Source organism: Protopterus annectens, chromosome 1.part1 (assembly GCF_019279795.1).
Source record: "Protopterus annectens isolate FY-2018-M chromosome 1.part1, PAN1.0, whole genome shotgun sequence".
NCBI lineage: Eukaryota > Metazoa > Chordata > Ceratodontiformes > Protopteridae > Protopterus > Protopterus annectens.
This window is the reverse complement of record NC_056726.1, coordinates 293679817-293705464: the sequence shown is the minus strand read 5'-3', so window position 1 is coordinate 293705464 and position 25648 is coordinate 293679817. Positions and strand designations below refer to the sequence as shown.

The following is a 25648-nucleotide window of genomic DNA, read 5'->3' as shown; positions in this document are numbered from 1 at the left end:
CTACTACAGCATCTGGCATTTGTAACAAAGTTGCTAAGTTGCCTAAGGTACACAGTAAACAAAAAGAAGTCAAAACTAATACCCTCACAAGAAATAATTTTCCTGGGTGCCAGCTTGAATACAACGGCCCATATGGCTTACCTCACGCCAGACAAGCAAAAACAACTGGCTCAGTACTTCAAAAAGATGGCAACTTCTACCCAGCTCACTGCAAGGAAATTCCTGCAGGCATTGGGGTACATGGCATCCTGCATTCAACTAATTGCATATGCAAGGCTGCATATGAGAAAACTACAATGGTACCTAAAAAGTTTATGGTCCCAACACAGACACAGCCTCGAAGCAAGTATAACTCTCATTCCCTGCCTTCAGAAAGAGTTTCTATGGTGGGCTCAAGCATGCCAAACAAACAAGGGCCTTCCTTTTGTCTCACCTCCAGCAAACCAAACCTTGACAACAGATTCATCAGACTACGCCTGGGGTGCACTCATGGCAGGACAATGCATACAGGGCAAATGGTCTGCAAACCAAAGGCAACTACACATCAATCAAAAGGAGATGCTAGCTGTAAAAAATGCACTAACAGCCTTCAAGGACCTCTTGCATCCAGGACAACTTCTAATAAGGACGGACAACACCACAGTTATGTGGTACATAAACAAACCAGGAGGAATGCACTCCTACCCCACTATGCAGACAGGCAATGGACTTGTGGAACACAGTATTAACTTACCAAGTACAACTGCAAGCACAATTCCTGCCAGGAAAAGAAAACATTTTGGCAGACAAATTAAGCAGAAATTTGACAGACCCTCACGAGTGGAGACTACACCCACAAGTATTCTCAATGATAACTCAAAGGTGGGGACCACCAGACATAGATCTGTTTGCCTCAACCAACAATTGCCAGCTACAAAAATTTTGCACAAGGACTTATCCCCTGGCCTGGAAAGTGGATGCCCTATCATTCAGTTGGACAGCATTGTCAGTCTACGCCTTCCCACCTCTGCCTCTACTGACCCAGGTATTACTGAAAGCCAGATCAGGGAGACCACAGATGATCCTCATTGCTCCGGACTGGCCACGTCAACACTGGTACCCACTACTACGAAACTTGACTTGCAGCCCTCCATGGATCTTACCTCAATTCCCTCTGCTGTTAACCCAACAAAACTCTCAGATCCTTCACAGTCAACTAAGGACCTTAAATCTAGCTGCATGGAAAATACCTTAAATTATCAAACAACACTTCTCTCAAAGGACGTCCAGAATGTCATTTTGGAGGCCAGGAGGCCCAGCACCAGAAAAACTTACTCAGACAAATGGAAAAGATTTTGTGTATGGAGCCAAGCCAGAAGCCTAAATCCTGGCATCCCAAATATTCCGCACATACTCCAATATCTAACTGAGATGCTACACAAAGGCCTTTCTTTCTCATCCATAAAGATCCATGCTTTAGCCATTTCAGCTCAATATGATACGGTTCCTCCCATTTTCTCTCACCCTTTGCTAAGGCAGTTTCTCAGAGAGGCAAAAAATATAACTCCAACTTGGGATCTAAATTTTGTGCTGGAAAAGTTAACACTTCCTCCTTTCGAACCAGCCTTTTCAGCAGAGCTTCAATACTTGTCATGGAAAACAGCCCTGCTGCTGGCTTTCACCTCAGCATGCAGAGTCTCAGAACTTCAGGCACTTATGGCAGTGGAACCTTTCATCATTTTCCATCAGGACGGAGTATATTTACGCACCAACCCTTCCTTCATGCCAAAGGTAGTATCCAGTGTGGCTCTCAATCAGACCATACACTTGCCCACCTTTTATCCAAACCCACAGAATAAAGGAGAAAGACTCCTTCACTCTTTGGACATTCACAGACAGTTACGTTACTGTTTGGACAAGACAAAGGCCTTCAGAAAATCTGACCAACTCCTTGTATCCTATGCACCAGGCTCAGAAGGAAAGGCTATTTCAAAACAGACCATCTCCAAATGGATAGCACATTGCATCCGCTTTAGCTACTCACACCACGGGAAAGCAGTGCCTGCTAGTATTAGGTCTCACTCTACCAGGGCTACAGCAACCTCAGCAGCCTTCCTCCGAGGAGTCCCAACAAAGGACATTCTGGAGGCAGCTACCTGGAGTTCAGTGCACACCTTCACCAAGCATTACCACCTTCCTCTATACTCAAAAACCAGAGCTGGGTTTGCCACTGCAGTTCTGCAGGGCATCTTAGCTGCACCTAACCCAGTTTAGCTCCTACCACCCAACCATAGCTTTGGGACTCTACCCAAGTGTGATGACTAAAGCAGCATAGCATGATGAACATAGTACAGTTTTGTACCTACCATAAATGTAGATGTTCGAGTGGTTATGCTGCTGCAGTCCAGGTTACCCTTCCTCCATCCCCTCTACCTAACCAGGCTTTTCTTATACCTCCATGTACATCAACCTTTGGGATGCATGTCTGTATGGTGTATTTGCTTACAACTAGTACTATTGTTTTGCACTAAGGTATGTTTTGCAAGCTTCTTATTTTGCCTTCTTAGTTTGGGGCACCTGACATCTGGGGCAAGAAAAACTGAAGAAAATGGCGTCGGCTGCCTTCTTTTATACCCCTGCCGCACTGACGTCAGGGAAGAAGCGATGACAACCGATGCCGGACCAAGGCTTTGGGATTCAGGCCGATGTGGGGACCGCCTGACGGCAGGATAACCCAAGTGTGATGACTGCAGCAGCATAACCACTCAAACATCTACATTTATGGTAGGTACAAAACTGTACTTTCTTATCCTGGAAGACATCTTTTCTAGTGACCATTACGTTGGCTAGAAGGGTTTCTGAGCTTTAAGCCTCGTCTGCCGTGCCCCTTTGAGCTTCCACAAGAACAAGATTTTTCTCCATACAAACCCTTCTTTCTTACCAAAAGTGGCTTCTGAATCAAACAATTAACCTGCCCATTTTCTTCCCAAATTTTCATAACAAATGCGAATATAAACTCCATTTGTTAGAAGCCCTTCCGTAAGTCTGACCAGTTATTTCTGTCCTTTTCTAAGCCCTTTTTGGGTAAGGCCATCTCCAAAGTTTCCTTAGCTATGTATTTTGCAAATTTACAAAGACAAAGGCTCGTCTCCACCTGGTTTTATTAAAGCTCATTCTACCAGATCTATGGCGACGTCTGCTGCTTTCTGGTGTAGGGTATCATTGGATGACATTTGTGCGGCAGCAACTTGTGCTAAGTCACATACCTTCATTGCTCATTATAAGTTGTATTTAATCTCCAGAGGGAGGGCATCCTTCGGCTCTGTGGTGCGTAAGAATATCCTTCCATGAGGGCCTCCCAGGAGTTTCAGTAGCTGGGGACTCTGTCCCGCAGGTTGCAGGTAAAATGAAGTTAACTACTTCAGATAACAAAGTTGTGTACTCACCATAACGTTCCATCTTAGTAGTTATACTTCATTTTTCTGCAACCTTCCCACCCTCCTTCCCCTGAACCTTCTCATGTGATTAGCATGTGTGGTTTATTCTAGTTTGAGTTGCTGATTGGTTTGACTTGCTGCAAACTCGATCTGAGGGAAGGCAGGACATGGTGGTGTGTTATGGGTAAGGGGGAGGAGCTCGGAGCAGATGCTTGTAAAGTTGCCGGCTCGGATCCGATATGGATCCGAATACCCACAGGTTGCAGAAAAATGAAGTACAACTACTCAGATGAAACATTATGGTGAGTACATAACTTCTTTTAGTGAGCTATGTTATTACTGATGTTATACCAGCTGTAGCATTGATCAACCAGATATTTTAGACAATATTTTGCTTTGTCACTTATCTGTCTGATTCTAATCCGATTCTAATCAGAGGGATGATTCGGTGTGATAAGCTATTACTTTTGCATTAATTCTTACATAGATCAAACAGATAGTTTAGATATTTGTGACTTTGTCTCTGATTTTAATCATTTGATGACTCGGTGAGATAAATGCTTTATTACTTGTACATTCATTCTGTTATGGAGCAACCATATATTTTTGACAAATATTTCTTTGTCAGTCCTATGTAAAATTTAGGGGAGAGAAGGGCTCATGAATATACAAGTAATATACAACCTTTACTGAATTGCTCTGGTCTTTTCCTGACATATGGTATTCATAGGTTGGTACTAGGCTATCGGCTCTAGGGCCTGTACAAGCCTAGCCATAAAAATTCCCTGGCTATTTCTTCCCACACTATCTACTTCCCTGAACGCCTGTCTAGCAGGGCGACTGACATGATCCCCGGGGTGAATTTCCTTTCTCCCATCCAATTGTCAAGGTTCCTTTTGAAGAGGGCCAAAGAGGCGCTCTGCTTGACATGTATGGGCAGTCTATTCCAGAGTCTGGGGAGTCTCTGAGTCAGGAACCTATCCCTCCAGCATGTTTTGTTTATTGTGATGACAAGGTTTAGATCCCTGGAGCGTGTGGCTCTGAGGGATTGGGATTTCTTTAAATGTAGCATGTCCAACAGCTCTGGGTTTGACATGACCTTATATGTTAAGCAGAGATCAGCTCTGAGTAGACGATATGCGACTGAGTATAGCTGGAGTTTTTTAAGGCGGTCAGCGTAGGGTATCTGCTTTAGGCCTGTGATTCTTTTAGTGAGATATTTCTGCGGCCTTTCCAGTTGTTGCAAATGTCTTGAGAGGTACATACCAAATGGGGCGTTGTATTCTATAATGGGTCTAATGAGGGATGAGTACAGTGGGACAATGACCTCCTTTTTTCTGCATGAAAACCCCTTAGTGATGAGGTGTGCCACATAGAAGGATTTCCTGACTGTTGTGGCGATGTGGTTATCGAAGGTGAGACCACTGTCCAGCTGTGTCCCTAAGTCTCTTATCACACTTTCGGTGTTTAGTGTACTGTCACCTATGTGATAATTCACGGGTACATGTTTTTCCCCAAGGGGATAACTGTACATTTCTTGGCACTGAGCTTGAGCCCATGGCTTTGGCACAAAGCATCTGTTTCTGTAAGGCCCTTTTGTAGAGTATCCACATCATTTGGGGATTCAGTAATGGTTCCCTTTTTGCAGTCATCTATGAACTTTGTTAGCCAGAGTCCCTTAGTGTTGGCCTGTACTTCAGAGAAGTAGATGCTAAACAAGAGCGATCCCAGGACTGAACCCTGAGGTACTCCACTTGTCACTTGTATGGAGCTGGATTTGGAGTCTGCTTATTTTACAGTGCGGGTTCTGTCATTAAGCCATTTGGCAACCCATTGAGTAATGTAGGGATTAATGCCCAGCTTAGTAAGTCTATCTGTGATTCCAGGGTGGGGGATGGTGTCAGAGGCCATAGCGAGGTCTAGATAGGCTGTGCAGACCGCCTTACCCTCGTCCACAGCACTGAAGACTGATTCGATGAAGTCCGTCAGGTTTAGGAGATAAGATCGGCCCTTCACGAACCCAAACTGGGTGGGGTCCAGTGTTTGAAGGTTGCCAATGTCTTTGTTTATAAGTTCTGTGATATGTTCCATGGCCTTGCAGATCAGGCTCGTCAGACTGATGGGGCGGTAGTTCCCGGTATCCAAGGTGGATCCTCCCTTGTGTAGTAGGATAACTGTAGCTGTGCGCTGCTCAGTGGGCATGAAGCCTGAGGTGAGGTAAAAAGCTTCACTTGTATGAAGATTATATCACCTCAGATGGGACTCAAACCCATAATCCCTGGCTTAGGAGGCCAGTGCCTTAGCCATTAGGCCACTGGGGTATTGACTCAGTCTTGCATTACACCTGCACCAGGAATGTAATGAATGTTTGCTCAAAAGGTTATGTGCAGCAGTTAACACCTTTGTATGAGCATGCAGAACCTTGCATTAATGAAATGCAAGTCATTATCACATTATTAATTTACAATACGTGCAGTAACAGTACAACACTCAGTCATTATCACTTGTCAGGTAAAACAGCAGATGCCACTGCCACATTACTAAAAGTCATTAAAACCTTGCAAACACAGGTATGAGACACTGCAGATGCCCTCAAGTGCTACTGATAATTGTCGTATTTTGTTGTACATGTCTTCTAGGGAACTTGTCAACATTCTGAGTAAAACCTCATTTTAAGATGGTGAAATAACTATCAGTATGCTGTACGCATGTACAGAAATCACATTTTATGACTTGGGTTATGAAAGTTAAAATATGTTTTCATAGTTTGGTGAACAACTTTGCTAGGGAGCAAGTTATTTTGCCAAGTAACACCTCATTTTGAAGACAGTATCAGTATGTACAACATGGTAAAACTGTGTCTGCATGCTGTACACGTACATATATGACAGTTTGTTTAGGACTCATTCTGGAAATTGTGATTTTTTTTTTTTTGATAAATAACTTTGCTAGGGAACATGTAAATGCGCCAAGTGATACCTGATTTTGAAGACTGTGTTAGTCCTTACAACATGATTAACCATGTCTGTATGCTTTACACAAGTACAGATATCGCACTTTATTTAGGACTTAGTTTATGGAAATTATGATTTTTTTTTTTATAGTTTGGTAAATAACTTTGCCAGGGAGCATGCAACTGTGACAGGTGATGCATCATTTTGAAGACTGTGTTACTCCTTACAACAGGATAAAATAAATGTGAATCTATGCTGTACACCTATACAGATTTCAAGGTTTGTTTAGGACTAAGGTTATGAAATTTATTTTTCATATTTTGGTTAACGTTGCAAGGGACCATGTCAGTGTGCTAAGTAATACCTTATTTTGAAGTCAGTATTAATAGTTACAACATGGTAAAATAACTGTATCTGTATGCTGTACACATGTACAGATATCAGTTTGTTTAGGACTCAGTTTATGGAAATTATGATTTTTTACATATTTTGGTAAATAACTTTGCAAGGGAGCCTAACAATGCCCCAAGTAATGCCTCAATTTGAAGACAGTATTACTTCTTACAACATGGTAAAAGAACCATGTCTGTATGCTGTACACATGCACAGATATTACAGTTTGCTTAGTCTTGTAGGATTATGAAAATTATACATTGGTAATATTTCTCCTTATTATGCCCATATCTTTGCAAGAGAGCATGGTGACGGCACAAATGATGCATCATTTTGAAGCTGAAATTCAGCCACATAATTTGTACACTGATATGTAGTCTGTTACAGATGATGAGATATTATGCTTTGTTTATTTATGAATTATGAGAAATATTATCATATTTCTGTGAATATCTCTGTAATGGAGCATCACACAGTAATGGTTAAGGTATAATTTTAAAGCCAACATTCATACAAACAAATTAATAACAAATTGTATGAGTCTCCATGGTACATTCACTAATATTTTGTGATTTGTTGTACCAAAAAGGTAAAAAAAAAGTACAATATCACCATTTCTAGGTGAATATTTAATAATGACTTGCATACACACTGTCAACATTTACACTGTTGGAAAAGTCAGTATCTGTTGAACAACTCTCTCATTTATACTTTTAGTCTAGCTCTTATGGTTTAAGAGTTATGAACATTTGTTTTCTGTATGGTATTACAAATGGATTATCTGAAAATAAGCTCAGGCTGCACTGTTGTTCCTGTGATGGAAGTAAGCAGGCAGCATTTTCTGAGCTGCTCCGGAGTGAAGGAGTTAATAAATGGAAAAGGTTTTCTCTATGGGCAGCGAAAAAACAATTAGACCCTTTGTCAGCCCCAGTTTCAGTGGTTTTGGATTACTTATTACAGCTTTTCCACTCTAGGGTTGCTGCCTCTACTGTACGTGTGCATTTAGCTGCCATTTCAAATTTTCACATTGGTTTTCAGGATTCTTTGCTTATGTCGCATATAAGGATAGGGTATCACTATTCCCTCGTCTATAGCCTTGGTAACTGTCTCAAATAAGTCCACCAGGTTTAGGAAGCATGATCTGCCCTTAACAAAGCCGAACTGGGTAGGGTCCATTGTTTGGAGGTTCCCAATGTGTCTGTTAATGAGAACCATGATGCGCTCCGTAGCTTTGCAGATTAAGCTAGTCAGGCTTATAGGGCGATAGTTCCCAGAGTCCATTGTGGCTCCACCTTTGTGGAGTGGAATAACTGTTGCTGTGCGCCACTCTGTGGGCACACAGCCTGTGGAGAGGCTGAGTTTAGTTTTAGGTGAGGGGTTAGTTTATCTTTGAGCTCATGTAGGACGCAGCCTGGGACACCATCCGGTCCCATTGATGTTGTGTTTTTGGCTTTGGAGAGGGCTGCTTTAACCTGAGTGCCTGTGATTTCAGAGTCACTGCATTCTTCTGGTATAGTTATGGGCTCTTTTGGGGGTGAGAGGGGGGTGAAGTTTGCACTGAACCTGTCTGCCAGGATGTTGGCTATATCAGTCGGTTTAGTGTATTTTGTGCCATTCTCCACCAACTCCAAGCAGATCTGAGAATTGCCACTTAGATTCTTGACATAGCTAAAGAATGCCTTGTGGTTATCTTTGGAGTCCATGGCAATTTTTCTTTCGAAGCTAGCCTTGGATGATTTTGAGGGAATGTCGTTTCTTGCTAATACTGATCAGGGATGTCTTCCCTTCTTGGGATTTTACTCTTTTCTGTACTAGTTTCCTCCTCCTATTGTATAGCTAGTTTATGGCAGGGGTCCACCAGACTGGTTTCCTTTTCGTGGAGGAGTGAGTATTGGTTTTGTTTGGGATAGCACAATCCATGCATTCTTGTAGGTGCCCGTAGAGTGCATTAGTAAAGGATTTTGCAGCTTGGACAGCATTATCCTTTAGCATGGGGGATTTGAAACCTCCCACCTCTGTCTTAAGTAGCGTGAAGTTTTCTTTTGAAAAGTTTTTCACGGTGGTTTCTATGACCGGGGGGTGGTGGCGGAATGCGGATATCCAGAGTGATTAGTTTATGGTCAGATGTTCTTCGTGTTTCACTGTTGCAGTCATTACATTTGGGCAATCTGCTGGCAGGTTGCCCTCATCGGCCTGATTAACAAAGTCTTGGGTCCTGCATTGGTTGCTTTCCCTTCTTCCATGACGTCAGGTTGTCAGTGGTATAAAACATGCAGCCAATGCCATTACATCAGTCTTTCTTGACGCGCAGTGCCCGAAGCAGAAGCAGTTCGCAAGTGCCGGTTGGCCGACTCTTGAAATTTTCGTTTTCAGATACGAAGTCTTCAAATGAAAAGCTAAGTACCCCGTTAGAGAAACTTTTTCTTGCTCCTTACCGATGTCAGTAAATGTTAATTGCATTACCTGTGGGAAGCAAATACCTCCTACGGATTTTCCTTAATACTGTATTCCTTGCCTAGGCCCTGACCAAAACGTACCTTGCTGTCGGTTTTGGGCTTTATTTAATCAACGCACTATCAAATGTCGGTACATTTTTGCTTCTAAATATTTTGGCTCATGCTTTAATTATCCAGAAATGTCATCTGTTAGCAACCTGACTACCGGAATACCTAAAAAAACACAAAGAAAAAGATAGGCCGTTGAGGTCCAAAACTGCCGATGACCCTTCTCCTAAGCCAGTCGCCTGTTCGCCGGTATGCAGTGAGGTGCTTTCGCAGCCCCTGATGCCCGCTACTTCTGATTCGCAGGTTTTACTGAGACCCATTCTGAGTCCGGTATGCCGCGAGATGCTTCAATTATGGAGCCCATGGATGTCTCTACCTTGGATGGGTCCGGAGCCGCTGTGCTGGCACCGGCTTCTGAGGGTATTTCAGGCCTACAGATTTGTATATTAGACCGACGCCATCTTCAAAACTAAGGCCAAAATCTCGACCTATGCCTAAAAAACCAACACCTGGCCCACATGTGCAGGCCCCTATGCCTAAAAAACAAATGATTAAAATGGCTGAAGATTTAATTACTCTGATCAGGGGTAGCCATACCCTCCCTTCTAAAAGTCTTAGGCAAGACATTGTTTATGAATCTTCTGAACAGGATTCTATTTCTTCTGACTCTTCTAATGAACAGCAATTGTCTATACCTACTTATGAGGACTCTGATGCAGAAGATTCCATTGCTTCTGCTTCTCCCCCTGAGGATTTTTCTTTTGGGGAAACTTTACATACCTTAAGGGAACATTTCCACTGGGAAAGTCAGGATGTCTCCGAATCTAAAAAGAGACTTGGGGATTTTCTTCTTCTCCCTCAGCATAGGCCTTTGGCTATACCTCCTGTTCTAGACATTGTTGTTGATGATTTCTTCAGAATCTAGTATGGCTCCTGATTCTCTGCCTCCGGCTCCTTGTAAGCCAAACAGATACTACAGGGTTCCTGACTCCCACAAATTCCTTTTCAAAAATCCTGTTGCAGATCCTGAAACCATTTCTCAGGGTCCCAGGGGCATTAAGGCTTCTACTGCTAAAAATCCTACCCCTTCTGATAGGGATTCCAGGGGCGCTGGATAGATGGGGTAAGAGGTTTACACTTCTGCAACCTTGGCAAGCAGGGCTTCAAAATGTCAATTTCATATGCTAAAATATCAACAGCATATCATGGGACTGCTTAAACAGAAAATGATAATTTCTGATTGTGTGGAAAACAAAGATTTACAGGATTTATTGCATTCAGCTGAACAAGTTGGAAAACATACTTTGCAATGTGGTTTTGATTCTTTGGAGGCCTCTTGCAGGGCTGCTGTAACTGGGTCTGTGCTAAGAAGGCATGCTTGGCTCAAAGAGCAAAATCTGCCCGATCATGTTAAAGCAAAATTGTTGGATGCTCCTTTACAAACAGGACTGTCTCTTTGGTAATGAGGCTGAAGAAGTTTTAAAAAAGATGGAAGATAAAGCTAAATCTATGCAAACTGTGAAAGATTTCTTACAAGTGCAACCTCCAAGATTTAGTAGGCACTGGCCTACTAAGAACCGGTCCTTTCCAGTTCCTTTCAGAGCCACTCAAGTCAAACCCAGACATTCCAAAGGCTCCAGATTTCAGTCACAAGGGACTTTCAGAACAAAACAATGGGGTGCCTCCCCTTCCAAATCTGGAAACAACAAGACACCTCCCTATGGTAAGCAGTCTCAATGACTTCCCTTTACACTTACCAAGCACTTACCTTTTAGCCGCCCCTTTGGGGGGAAAACTGGCTCTTCATGCAAGAAACTGGCAACTTATAACCCAGGGCAAATGGGTTTTAAATATAGTATCCCAGGGATACAGATTTCATTTCCACACGTTGCCAGTTCCAAATGGATGGCCAGATCTGCCCCGAAATCAGTGGGCAGAGGACCAGAAACAAATACTTTCCCTCATGAGCATGGGGGCTATTCAACCAGTACCAGAAGATGAAAAGGGACAAGGTTTCTATTCACGACTTTTCCTGGTACCCAGAAAAGACAAAATCATGGCATCCATTTCTGGACTTATCTACTATAAACACCTTTCTGGACATTCCAAAATTCCAGATGCTGACTCTTCAACAGTTACTTACTGTGCTAGGCCAAAGATGCGTGGTTGGCAACTCTAGATTTAAGAGGCTTACCTGCATATCCCAATCAGGGAATCTTGCAGAAGATACCTCTGCTTCAAAGCAGGCTACTTGCATTACCAGTTCTCTGCACTGCCCTTTGGCTTATCTACTGCACCCAGGGTCTTTACAAAGTGCCTGGCTCCAGTAATTGCATTTTGCAGGCAAAGAAAATATTCAAATATATCCATACCTGGACGATTGTCTAATTCGGGCAGAAAACAAGGACACTCTTCTAAACCATCTGGCGTTTGTAAAAAGTGTTCTAACTTGTCTAGGGTACACTATAAACGAAAAGTAATCACAACTGGTACCCTCTCAAAAAATTACATTCCTGGGTGCAAGCTTGAATACAACTGCCCAGATGGCTGTCTTTACGCCAGAGAAGCAAATTCATTTGGTGACTTACTTCAAACAGGTGGCCACAAAAACCCTGTTTTCTGCAAGGCTAATACTGCAAGCCTTTGGGTTCATGGCCTCCTACATTCTTCTAATTCCATATGCAAGACTGCATATGAGGAAACTTCAGTGGTACTTATAAAGTCTATGGAACCAGCATTGTCACAGCCTGGAAACCATGTTTCCCATCATACCTTGCCTGAAACTAGAGATCCTATGGTGGGCAAAGGCCTGCCACCAAAACAAGGGACTGCCATTCACACCACCCCCTGCCGCCCAAACCCTAACTACAGATACATCAGACTATGCTTGGGGGGGCACATCTGGCAGGGAAGTGCATTCAGGGCAAATGGAGCCCAAATCAAATGCACCTTCATATCAATCAAAAAGAAATGCTAGCTCTACAGAATGCATTGACAGCCTTCAAGGACTACCTTCATCCAGGACAATTAATGATAAAGACAGACAACACCACGGTTATATAGTACATAAACAAGCAGGGGGTACACACTCGTATCCCCTTTGCAGCCTAGCCATGGCATTGTGGAACACGGCCTTGAACTACAAAGTACAACTACAAGCTCAATTCCTGCCAGGAAAGTTGAATACTCTGGCAGATGAACTAAGCAGAAATCTCATGGACCCACACGAATGGAAACTGGAACCACGGATTTTCATCATGTTGATACGCAAATGGGGGAGCCCAGACATAGATCTTTTTGCCTCGCCCCAGAACTATCAGTTGGCCAAATTTTGCACAAGAGCTCATCACAAAAAAAACCTGGAAAGTGGATGCACTATCCTTCAGCTGGAAAAACCTATCAGTCTATGCCTTTCCCCGTCTGCCTCTGCTCTCCAAAGATGTTCTTCGTGTTTCACTGTTGCAGTCATTACATTTGGGTAATCTGCTGGCAGGTTGCCCTCAGTCGGCCTGAATAACAAAGTCTTGGATCCTGCGTCGGTTGCTGTCCCATCTTCCATGACGTCAGGTCGTTGGGTATAAAACATGCAGCCAACGCCATTTTAATCGGTCTTCTTGCCACGCGGTGCCCGAAGCAGAAGCAGTTCGCAAGTGCCTGTCTGCCGACTCCTGAAATTTTTTAGAGTTTCAGAACCGAAGTCTTCAACCTAAACTAAGTACCTCGTTGGGGAAACTTTTTCTTGCTCCTTACCGATGTCAGTAAAAGTTAATAATTGTATTACTTGTGGGAAGCAAATACCTCATAAGGATTTTCATTTGTACTGTATTCCTTGCCTAGGCCCTGACCACAATGTGCCTTGCTGTCGGTTTTGTGCTAAATTTAACCAACGCACTATTAAGCGTCGGTATATTTTTGCTTCTAAATATTTTGGCTCAAGATTTAACTATCCAGAAATGTCATCGGTTAGCATTCCGACTACCGGAATTTACAAAAAACGCAAAGAAAAAGACAGAGACAGACCGTCAAGGTCCAAAACTGATGACAAAGCATCTAAGCCAGTCGCCGGTACTCAGTGAGGTGCTTTCAAAGCCCCTGATACCCGTTACTTTTGATTCGCAGGCCTCTACTGAGACCCATTTGGTGTCCGGTATGCCACGAGACACTTCAAGTATTGGACCCGTGGATGTCTCTCCCTTAGATGGGTCCAGAGCCACTGAGCAGGCACCGGCTTCTGAGGGTGTTTTCAGGCCTAAAGATTTGTATACTAAACCGACATCATCATCAAAAACAAGGCCAAAACCAGCTTCTGTGTCTAAAACACCAATGCATGGCCCACGTGTTCAGGCCCCTATGCCTAAACAACAAATTATCAAAATGGCTGAGGATTTAATTACCTTGATCAGGGGTTCCCAATCCCCTCCAGCTAAGAGGCCTAGGCAAGGCACTGATTATGAATCTTCAGATCAGGTTTCCATTTCTTCTGATTCCTCTTCTGATCAGGAATTTTCTATTCCACCTTATGAGGACTCTGATGCAGAAGAATCCATCCCTTCTGCTTCTCCTCCTGAGGATTTTTTTTTTGGAGAAACCTTGCATACCTTAAGGGAACATTTTCATTGGGAGAGTCAGGATTTTTCAGAATCCAAAAAGAGGCTTAGGGATTTCCTTTTTCCTCAGCATAGGCCTTTGGCAATATCTCCTGTTCTAGATATTGTTGATGTTTTGTCAGAATCCATCATGGCTCCTGATTCCCTGCCTCCGGCTCCTAGTAAGCCAGACAGATATTACAGGGTTCCTGACTCCCACAAATTTTTTTTTAAAAACCCTACTGCTGACCCTGAAACAATTTCTCAGGGTCCCAAGGGTGTTAAGGCTTCTGCTAAAAATCCTACCCCTTCTGATAGAGATTCCAGGGCGCTGGATAGATGGGGTAAGAAAGTTTACACGTCTGCAACCCTGGCAATAAGGGCTTTAAACTGTCAATTTCATATGCTTAAATATCAGCAGCATGTCATGGGCGTACTTAAACCGAAAATTATGTTTATTTCTGACTGTGTGGAAAATAGTTACAGGATTTATTGCATTCAGCTGAACGAGTTGGTAAGCATACTTTGCAATGTGGTTTTGATTCCTTGGAGGCCTCTTGCAGGGCCACTGTAACTGGATCTGTGATGAGAAGACATGCTTGGCTTAAGGGAGCAAAATCTGCCTGATCATGTTAAAGCAAAATTGTTGGATGCTCCCTTACAACAGGACAGTCTGTTTGATAATAAGGCAGAAGAAGTTTTGAAAAAGATGGAAAACAAAGCTAAATCTATGCAAACTGTAAAAGATTTCCTACAGGTGCAGTCACCCAAGTTCAGTAGGCACTGGCCTACTAAGAATTGATCCTTTCCAATACCTACCAAAGCCGCTCAGGTCAAACCCAGACAATCCAAAGGCTCCAGGTTTCGGTCATAAGGAACTTTCAGAACAAATCAATGGGGTGCCTCCACCTCCAAACCTGGAAGTAGCAAGGCCCCCCCACAGTAAACAGTCTCAATGCCATTTCCAAGCACTTATCTTTTGGCAGCCCATTTTGGGGGAAAACTAGCACTTCATGCACAAAATTGGCATCTAATTACCCAGGACAAGTGGGTTTTAAATATAGCATCCCAGGGGTACAGATTTCATTTCCACACGTTGCCAATTCCAAACAGATGGCCAGATCTGCTTCCAAATCAGTGGACAGAGGCCCAGAAACAAGTTATGTCCCTCATGGATATGGGGGCTATTCAACCAGTACCAGAAAAGGAAAAAGGGCAAGGTTTTTATTCAAGACTTTTCCTGGTGCCCAGAAAAGACAAATCATGGCGTCCAATTCTGGACTTATCCATTCCAAATACTTTCCTGGACATTCCAAAATTCAAGATGCTGACTCTACAACAGTTGCTGCCTATGCTAGGCAAGGATGCCTGGTTGGTAACTCTAGACTTAAAAGAGGCTTACCTGCATATCCCAATCAGGGAATCTTGCAGAAGATACCTCTGCTTCAAAGCAGGCTATTTGCATTACCAGATGTTCTTCGTGTTTCACTGTTGCAGTCATTACGTTTGGGTAATCCTGCTGGCAGGTTGCCCTCAGCCGGCCTGAATTCCAAAGTCTTGGGTCCTGCGTCGCCTGCTGTCACCCCTTCCCTGATGTCAGATCGTCGGGGGTATAAAAGAAGCGGCCGACACCATTTTCTCCAGTCTTTCTTGCCGTGCGGTGCCCGAAGCAGAAGCAGTTCGCAAGTGCCGGTCAGCCGACTCCTGAGATTTTCGTGTTCGAGTTTCAGACTCAAAGTCTTCAATAAAGCTAAGTACCCCATTGGGGCAACATTTTTCTTGCTCCAGACCGATGTCAGAAAAAGTTAATAATTGTATTTCTTGTGGAAAGCATATACCTCATAACGATTTTCATTCTTACTGTGTTCCTTGCCTAGGCCCTGATCACAACGTTTCTGGTTGTCGGTTTTGTGCTAGATTTAACCAATGCACTATTAAGTGTTGGTATGATTTTGCTTTAAACTATTTTGGACGCTGGTTTAATTATCCAGAAATGTCATCGGATAGCCATCCGACTACCAGAGTTCACAAAAAACGCAAAGAAAAGGAGAGAGATAAACAACCGACGTCCAAAACCGACAACGAAGCTTCTCCTAAGCCAGTCGCCGGTTCGCTGGTTCTCAGTGAGGTGCTTTCGCAGCCCCTGACTCCTGCTACATTAGATGGAGTTGGCTATGCCGCTGGAAACTCAAGGTATTGGAGCCTCGGACATTATTCCCTCAGATGGGTCTGGAGCTGCTGAGCAGGCACCAGCATCTGAGGGGTGTATTCAGACCTAAACATCTTTACATTAAACCGACTTCAGCTTGAAAGGCAAAGACTAAAGCACCTTCTAAAGCAAAGAAACAAACTCAAAGAGCCGCATGTACAAGCCTCTATGCCCAAAAAACTGATGTTCAAAATGGCCGAAGACTTGATTACCTTGATCAGGGGTTCCCATCCCCCTCCTGATAAGAGGCCTAGGCAAGAGACTGTCTATGAATCTTCAGATCAGGTTTCTATTTCTTCTGATAGGTTTCTATTTCTTCTGATTCCTTTTCTGATCAGGAATATTCGCTTCCCCCCTATGAGGATTCTGATGCTGAAGAATCTATACCTTCAGCTTTTCCTCCAGGGGACTATTCTTTTGGGGAAACCTTGCATACCATGAAGGAGCATTTCCACTGGGAGAGCCAAGATTTTTCAGAATCTAAAAAGAGGCTCAGGGATTACCTTTTACTACCTCAGCACAGGCCTCTAGCCATTTCCCTGTGTTAGACATTGCAGATGTGTTTTCGGAGTCTAGTCTGACCCCTGACTCCTTACCTCCAGCTCCTGTTAAGCCTGACAGATATTACAGGGTTCCTGACTCTCATAAATTCCTTTTTAAAAACCCTGCTGCAGACCCAGAAACTATTTCAGAGGGTCCCAAAGGAGTTAAGGCTTCTGCTGCAAAAAAAACCCTACCCCCTCTGACAGGGATTCTAGGGCACTAGATAGATGGGGGAAAAAAGGTTTACACATCTGCTACCTTGGCTGTAAGGGCCTTAAGCTGCCAGTTTCATATGCTCAAATATCAACATGTCATGGCATTGCTTAAACAGAAAATGTTACTCTGAATGTGCAGAAAACAAGGAAATGCAGGATTTATTGCATGCAGCTGAACAAGTTGGAAAGCATACTTTGCAATGTTGTTTTGATTCATTGGAGGCCTCCTGCAGGGCCACAGTTACGGGTTCTGTAATTAGAAGGCATGCTTGGTTAAAGGAACAAAATCTGCCTGATCATGTCAAAGTTAAATTATTAGATGCACCTTTACAGCATGATACTTTGTTCGGTGTTAAGGCAGAAGAGGTGTTAAAGAAAATTGAGGACAAAGCTAAATCTATGCAAACTGTCAAAGATTTTTTACAAGTACAGCCACCTAGGTTTAGTAAACACTGGCCTACAAAGAATTGGTCCTTTCCTGTGTCAGACAGACCTCAAAGGGGCAGATCCAGACGCCTTAGAGGCAGATCCCAGGCACAAGGTTCATACAGGTCAAAGCAATGTGGGGCTTCTACCTCCAAAGTTGGAGAAGACCAATCACAACCATACAGGAAACAGTCCCAATGACTTCCCCCTGCCTGCACCAAGCACTTATCTCCTGGCAGCACCCTTAGGGGGAAAATTAGCACTTTTTTCTCAAAATTGGCACATTATAACCCAGAACACGTGGGTTCTAAATATAGTGTCACAAGGCTACAAGTTCCATTTCCATACCCTGCCAAAGGCAAACGGCTGGCCAGATCTGCCAAAAAATCAATGGGCAGAGGCACAAAAACAAGTCTCATCCCTCATGGACATGGGGGCATTCAGCAAGTACCAGAGCAAGTGCAGGGACAAGGATTTTACTCGACTGTTCTTGGTACCCAGAAAGGACAAGGCCTGGAGACCAATACTGGGCCTATCTATTCTGAACACATTCTTGGATATACCAAAATTCAAAATGTTGACTTTGCAGCAGCTTCTGTCCATGCTGGGCAAGAATGCTTGACTTGTGACTTTAGACCTAAAAGAGGCATACCTGCATGTCCCCTTCAGGCTATCATGCAGAAGATACCTCAGATTCAAGGCTGGCTCAATGCATTACCAATTCTCTGCACTGCCCTTTGGCTTATCTACTGCACCCAGGGTTTTTACAAAGTGCCTGGCACCAGTAATTGCATTCTGCAGACAAAGAGGAATACAAATATATCCTTACTTGGACGACTGTCTAATTCATGCAGAGAACAAGGACATTCTTCTACAGCATCTGGTGTTTGTGAAAAGACTTCTAACATGCCTAGGGTACACAGTCAAGGAAAAGAAGTAAAAACTAGTACCCTCTCAAAATATTCCTGGGTGCAAGCTTAAATACAACTGCCCAGATGGCTTATCTCACACCAGACAAACAAAGGCAACTGACTACCTATTTCAAAATGTTGGCAACAAAAGCCCAGTTATCTGCAAGAATAATTCTGCAGGCTTTGGGCTTCATGGCATCCTGCATCCTACTAATTCCATATGCAAGACTGCATATGAGGAAACTTCAATGGTACCTAAAAGGCGTTTGGGCTCAACACTGCCACAGCCTGGAAGCAATGATTACTCTCATTCCCTGCCTGCAACAGGAGTTTCGATGGTGGGCGAAGGCTTGTCAGCAGAACAAGGGACAGCCATTCACATTACCCCCAGCCAGGCAGACACTAACGATGGATGCATCACATTATGCCTGGGGGGCCCACATGGCAGGAAGATGCGGTCAGGGCACATGGTACTCAAACCAAATGCATCTACATATCAATCAAAAAGAGATGCTAGCGGTTCAAAATGCCCTGACAGCTTTCAAGTACCTACTCCATCCAGGACAGCTACTGACAGACAACACCACAGTCATGTGGTATATAAACAAGCAGGGGGCACACATTCTTACCCCCTTTGCAGACTAACCATGACTTTGTGGGACACAGCATTGACTTACCAAGTACATCTGCGGGCACAATTCCTGCCAGGAAAGGAAAACACTCTGGCAGACGAACTAAGCAGAAAACTCATGAATGCCCACGAGTGGCAGCTGGATCCACAAGTCTTCAGCATAACAAGGAAATGGGGATTCCTGGACATAGATAGATTTGCCTCCCCTCACAACCACCAACTAAAAAGATTCTGCACAAGGACTTATCACAAATAAGCATGGAAAGTGGACGCCCTATCTTTCAGCTGGAAAAACCTATCAGTATATGCCTTTCCTCCACTGCCTCTGCTCCCCAAGGTACTCCTAAAGGTCAGACAGGAGCAGCCAAAGATGATACTGATTGTCCCAGACTGGCCCCGCCGGTACTGGTATCCAATCCTAAGGAACTTGTCCCAATGCCCAGCTTGGACCTTAACTTAAATATCTCATCTACTGGCCCAGCAAAACAATCCGATCCTGCACAGCCAACTCAGTACTTTAAAGCTGACAGCATGGCGGATAATGTAGTCATACAAAACACACCTCTCAGTAAGGCTGTGATGGATGTCATTTTGGAAGCCAGGAGGCCTAGTATTAGAAAATCTTATGCTGGAAAATGGAAGAGATTCTGTGCTTTGAATCGGGCACAAGGAACTGATACAGCTGTACCAAATATTCCTCAGATTTTGCAATACTTAACTGAGATGCTGGACAAAGGCCTATCTTTTTCGTCAATTAAAATTCATGCCTCTGCCATTTTGGCTCATTACAATACAGAGCCACCAATTTTTTCTCATCCTTTATTAAAGCAGTACCTCAGAGGAGCCAAAAGTTTAAGGCCCCCAAGGAGATTACCAATACCTGCATGGGACCTCAACTATGTCTCAGGAAAAACTCACCCTGCTTCCTTTCGAGCCAGCGGTTACTGCTGATATAAAGTTTTTATCTTGGAAAACAGCTCTGCTCCTAGCAATAACTTCTGCAAGACGAGTTTCAGAGCTACAGGCACTCATGGCTGTGGAACCTTTTATCATTTTTTATCTAGACAGGGTTTCTCTGAAAACAAACCCAACATTTATGCCTAAGGTGCTGTCCAGTGTGGCTCTTAACCAAACTATTCATCTGCCAACTTTTTATCCAAATCCACAGAACAAGGGGGAGAGAATTCTGCATTTTTTGGACATACACAGACAGCTTAGATTCTACTTGGACAGAACCAAAGTTTTCAGGAAGACATAACAATTACTAGTGGCATAATCCTGCAGGATCACAAGGAAAGGCTATCTCAAAGCAGACTATTTCAAAGTGGATAGGCCACTGCATTCGTTTCTGCTACTTACACCATGGCAAGCCAGTGCCTAAGGGCATTAGGCCACATTCAACCAGAGCAGCAGCCACTTCAGCAGCCTTTCTCAGGGGAGTACCGACCAAAGACATTTTAGAGGCTGCTACTTGGAGTTCGGTGCACACATTTACAAAGCACCATCATCTGCCACTCTACTCTAAATCCAGGGCAGGCTTTGCCACTGCAGTTCTGCAGGGCCTCATAGCTGCTCCTAATTCTGTTTAGCTCCAGCCTCCCACCCATAGCTTTGGGACTCTACCCAAATGTAATGACTGCAACAGTGAAACACGAAGAACATAGTACAGTTGTGTACACTTACCATAAATGTAGATGTTCGAGTGTATTCACTGTTGCAGTCCAGGTTACCCACCCGCCATCCCCCTTTTTCTGCTGGAACTTTTCTTTCCTTCTCTGATTTATACAACTTATGTGGTGTATTTGCTTGTAGATGAAGGTAAAGTTAATATTGGTGTATGTGTGTGTGTGTGTGTGTGTGTGTGTGTGTGTGTGTGTGTGTATATATATATATATATATATATATATATATATATATATATATATATATGTGTATATATATATATGTGTATATATATATATATATGTGTATATATATATATATATATATATATATATATATATATGTATATGTATGTATATATATATAAATTTTGGCTACCCTTTTTGGGGGCACCTGACATCTGGGGCAAGAAAAACTGAAGAAAATGGTGTTTGCCGCTTCTTTTATACCCCTGACGTCCAGGAAGGGGCGACAGCAGCTGACACAGGAACCAAGACTTTGGAATTCAGGCCGGCTGAGGGCAACCTGCCAGCAGAATTACCCAAATGTAGACTGCAACAGTGTCTACACTCGAACATCTACATTTATGGTAAGTGCACACAATTGTACTTTCTCTCCAATGCCCTTTGGCTTATGTTCTGCGCCCAGGGTTTTCACAAAGTGCCTGGCACTAGTAACTGCATTTTGCAGACAAAGAAACATTCAGATTTATTCTCATCTGGACGATTGTCTAATTCAGGCAGAAGACACTCTTCTACAACATCTGGCGTTTGTAAAAAGGCTTCTAACTTGCCTAGAGTATACCATTAAACGAAAAGAAATCACAACTTTTACCCTCTCAAAAATTACATTCCTGGGTGCAAGCTTTAATACAACTGCCCAGATGGCTTACCTCATGCCAGACAAACAGATCCAGTTGATGACTTACTTCAAACAAGTGGCCACAAAAACCCAGTTATCTGCAAGACAGATTCTGCAGGCCTTTGGGTTCATGGCTTCCTGCATTCTTCTAGTTCCATATGCAAGGCTGCATATGAAGAAACTTCAGTGGTACCTAAAAAGCTTATGCAGTCAACCTTGTCGCAGCCTGGAAACAATGATTCCTCTCATTCCTTGCCTGCAACAGGAGTTCCTATGGTGGGAAGAGGCCTATCACCAAAACAAGGGACTATCATTCATTCCACCCCCTGCACCCAAACCCTGACTGCAGACTCCTCAAACTATGCTTGGGGGGCGCATCTGGCAGGAAGATGCATTCAGGGTGAATGGAGCCCAAATCAAATGCACCTGCATATCAACCAGAAAGAGATGCTAGCTGTACAGAATGCTCTGACAGCTTTCAAGAACTTTCTTCATCCAGGACAACTACTGATAAAGATGGACAACACCACAGTCATGTGGTACATAAAGAAGCGGGTGGGGGTACCCATTCTTACCCCCTTTGCAGACTAACCTTGGCCTTGTGGAACACCGCCTTGTCTTACCAAATACATCTACAAGCTCAATTCCTGCCAAGAAGGCAAAATCCTCTGGCAGACGAACTAAGCAGGAATGTTATGGACCCACACGAATGGAAACTGGATCCGCAAATCTTCAGCATGTTGACACGCAAATGGGGGAGCCCAGACATAGTTTTGGGGTGAGGCAAAAAGATCTATCAGTTGGACAAATTATGCACAAGAATCCATCACAAAAAAGCTTGGAAAGTGAATGCTCTATCCTTCAGCTGGAAAAACCTATCAGTCTATGCCTTTCCCCCTCTGCCTCTTCTCTCCAAGGTATTACTAAGTCAGACTGGAAAAACCAAAAATGAATGATTGCTCCAGACTGGCCTCGTCAACACTGGTACCCGTTCCTACGCAATGTGTCCCAGCTTCCTCTGTGGTACCTGCCTCAGATACCTTATCTACTGTCTCAGCAGAACTTTCAAATTCTACACACTCTGCTCCAAACTCTGAATCTTGCAGCATGGCTAATCAACTAATTTCACCAGATGTTCATCGTGTTTCACTGTTGCAGTCATTACTGTTGGGTTATCCTGCTGGCAGGCTACCCGCAGTCAGCCTGAATTCCAAAGTCTAGGTTCGGCGTCGGTTGCTGTCGCCTCTTCCCTGATGTCAGTGCACCAGGGGTATAAAAGATGCAGCCAACGTCATTTTCTTCAGTTTTTCTTGCCTCGCGGTTCCCGAAGCAAATGCAGTTCGCAAGTGCCGGTTGGCCGACTCCGGAGATTGTCAAAATCGAATTTCAGATCCGAAGTCTTCATTAAAGCTAAGTACCTCATTGGGGAAACTTTTTTCTTGCTCAAGACTGATGTCAGAAAAAGTTAACAATTGTATTTCTTGTGGGAAGCAAATACCTCATAAGGATTTTCATTCTTACTGTATTCCTTGCCTAGGCCCTGATCACGACGTTGCTAGCTGTTGGTTTTGTGCTAGATTTAACCAAAGCACTATTAAGCATCTGTACGATTTTGCCTTTCATTACTTTGGCTGAAGGTTTAATTATATAATGCCGTCGGAACAGCTGACGACCGGAGTTTATAAAAAGAGAAAAGAAAAGGAAAAGGACAGGCATCTGAGGTCCAAAACCGATGACGAGGCCCCTACTAGGCCAGTCGCCGGTTCTCAGTGAGGTGCTTTTGCAGCCCCTGACGCCCGCTACCTCAGTGTCACAGGCTGCTTCCGACTCCCACGTGGAGCCGACTAGGCGTCTGGAGACTCAAGGTATTGTACTCTCGGAAACTATTCTGTCAGATGGGTCTGGAGCCGTTGAGCAGGCATCGGCTTCTGAGGATGTTTTCAGACCTACACAATTATATGTCAAGCCAACCTCTGCTTCAAAGACAAAAACTAAAACAGCTCTAAAGACGAAGAAACAAGTACAGCATTCTCCTGGACAGACTTCCATGCCTAAGAAACAGATGTTTAAAATGGCCGAAGACCTGATTACCTTGATCAGGGGTTCCCATCCCCCTCCTGATAAGAGGCCTAGGCAAGAGACAGAATATGACTCTTCTGATCAGGTTTCAATTTCCTCTGATACCTCTTCTGAGCAGGGATACTCTTTTCCTCCCTATGAGGATTCTGATGCTGAAGAATCTATTCCTTCAGCCTCTCCTCCTGAGGATTTTTCTTTTGAGGGAGCATTTCCACTGGGAGAGCCAAGATTACTCAGAATCTAAGAAAAGGCTCAGAGACTTCCTTTTACTACCTCAGCACAGACATCTTGCTATTCCACCTGTTCTAGACATCGTAGATGTATTTTCAGAGTCCGGCCTGTCACCTGACTCTTTACCCCCTGCACCTGCTAAGCCAGACAGATACTACAGGGTGCCAGACTCTCATAAATGTCTATATAAAAACCCTTGCTGCTGACCCAGAAACTATTTCTCAGGGTCCCAAAGGGGTCAAGGCTTCCACTGCAAAAAACCCTGTCCCCTCTGATAGGGATTCTAAGGCACTGGACAGATGGGGGAAAAAAGTTTACACTTCTGCTATCTTGGCTGTAAGGGCTTTAAATTGTCAGTTTCATATGCTTAAATATCAGCAATACTTAATGTCGCTGCTTAAACAGAAAATATTGGCAAATTCTGAATGTTCTGATAATAAGGAAGTGTAGGATTTATTGCATGCAGCTGAACAAGTGGGAAAGCATACTTTGCAATGTGGTTTTGATTCAGTGGAGGCCTCTTGCAGGGCTGCTGTTATGGGTTCTGTAATTAGAAGGCTTGCTTGGTTAAAGGAACAGAATCTGCCTGATCATGTTAAAGCAAAATTATTGGATGCCCCATTACAGCATGATACTTTGTTTGGTGTTAAGGCAGAAGAGGTGTTGAAGAAAATGGAGGATAAAGTGAAATCCATGCAGACAGTTGAGGATTTCCTACAGGTACAGCCACCAAGATTTAGCAGGAACTGGCCTACAAATAATTGGTCCTTTCCAGTGTCAGACAGGCCACAAAGAGGCAGATACAGACACCCCAGAGGCAGATCCCAGCCCCAAGGCTCATACAGGCCTAAACAATGGGGTGCTTCTACCTCCAAAAGTGGAGAAGACAAATCACAACCATACAGGAAACGGTCCCAATGACTTTCCTCTGCCAGAACCAAGCACTTATCTTTTGGCAGCCCCCTTAGGGGGAAAACTAGCACTTTTTTCACCAAATTGGCACGCGATTACCCAGGACAAATGGGTCTTGAACATAGTGTCTCAGGGCTACAGGTTCCACTTTCACACCTTGCCAAGGGCAAAAGGTATGCCAGACCTGCCACACAATCAATGGGCAGAGGCACAAAAGCAAGTTTCATCCCTCATGCACATGAGGGCCATTCAACAGGTACCACAACAAGAGCAGGGACAAGGTTTTTACTCAAGACTTTTCTTGGTGCCCACAAAGGACAAAGCCTGGAGACCAATACTGGATCTGTCTGTTCTAAACACATTTCTAGATGTTCCAAAATTCAAAATGTTGAGACTGCAGCGGCTACTGCCCATGCTGGGCAAGAAGGCTTAGCTCGTAACTTTGGACCTAAAAGAGACATACCTGCATGTCCCAATCAGACAGTCTTGCAGAAGATACCTCAGATTCATAGCTGGCTCACTGCATTACCAATTCTCTGCACTGCCCTTTGGCTTATCTACTGCACCCAGAGTCTTCACAAAATGCCTGGCACCAGTAATTGCATTTTGCAGACAGAGGAATTCAAATTTATCCCTACTTGGACGACTGCCTTATTCAAGCAGAGAACAAAGACATTCTACTAAAGCATCTGGCATTTGTAAAATGACTACTAAGTTGCCTAGGGTACACAGTAAACGAAAATAAATCAAAACTAGTACCCTCTCGAGATAATATTCCTGGGTGCAAGCTTAAGTACAACTGCCCAGATGGCTTATCTCACACCAGACAAACAAAGGCAACTGACTTCTTACTTCAAAATGTTGGCAACAGAGACCCAGTTATCTGCAAGAAAAATTCTGCAGGCCTTGGGCTTCCTGGCATCCTGCATTCTGCTAATTTCATATACCAGACTGCATATGAGGAAACTACAATGGTATCTAAAAAGTGTTTGGACAACATTGCCACAGCCTGGAAACATTAATTACCCTTATTCCCTGCCTGCAACATGAGTTTTGATGGTGGGCATAGGCCTGTCACCACAACAAGGGACAGCCATTCACTTTACCCACAGCCA

At 43.7% G+C, this 25648-nt stretch overlaps 1 protein-coding gene and 1 non-coding gene across 2 annotated transcripts in view; one reads left to right on the top strand and one right to left on the bottom strand.

Moving 5' to 3' along the window:
* The window catches only part of LOC122804616 (putative RNA-binding protein Luc7-like 2), a 1326948-nt gene that overhangs the window by 678370 nt on the left and 622930 nt on the right, over positions 1 to 25648 (top strand). The window lies entirely within an intron of this gene.
* On the bottom strand, positions 5665 to 5737 carry TRNAR-CCU. Its single transcript has one exon. It is a non-coding gene; the product is annotated as a tRNA-Arg (tRNA).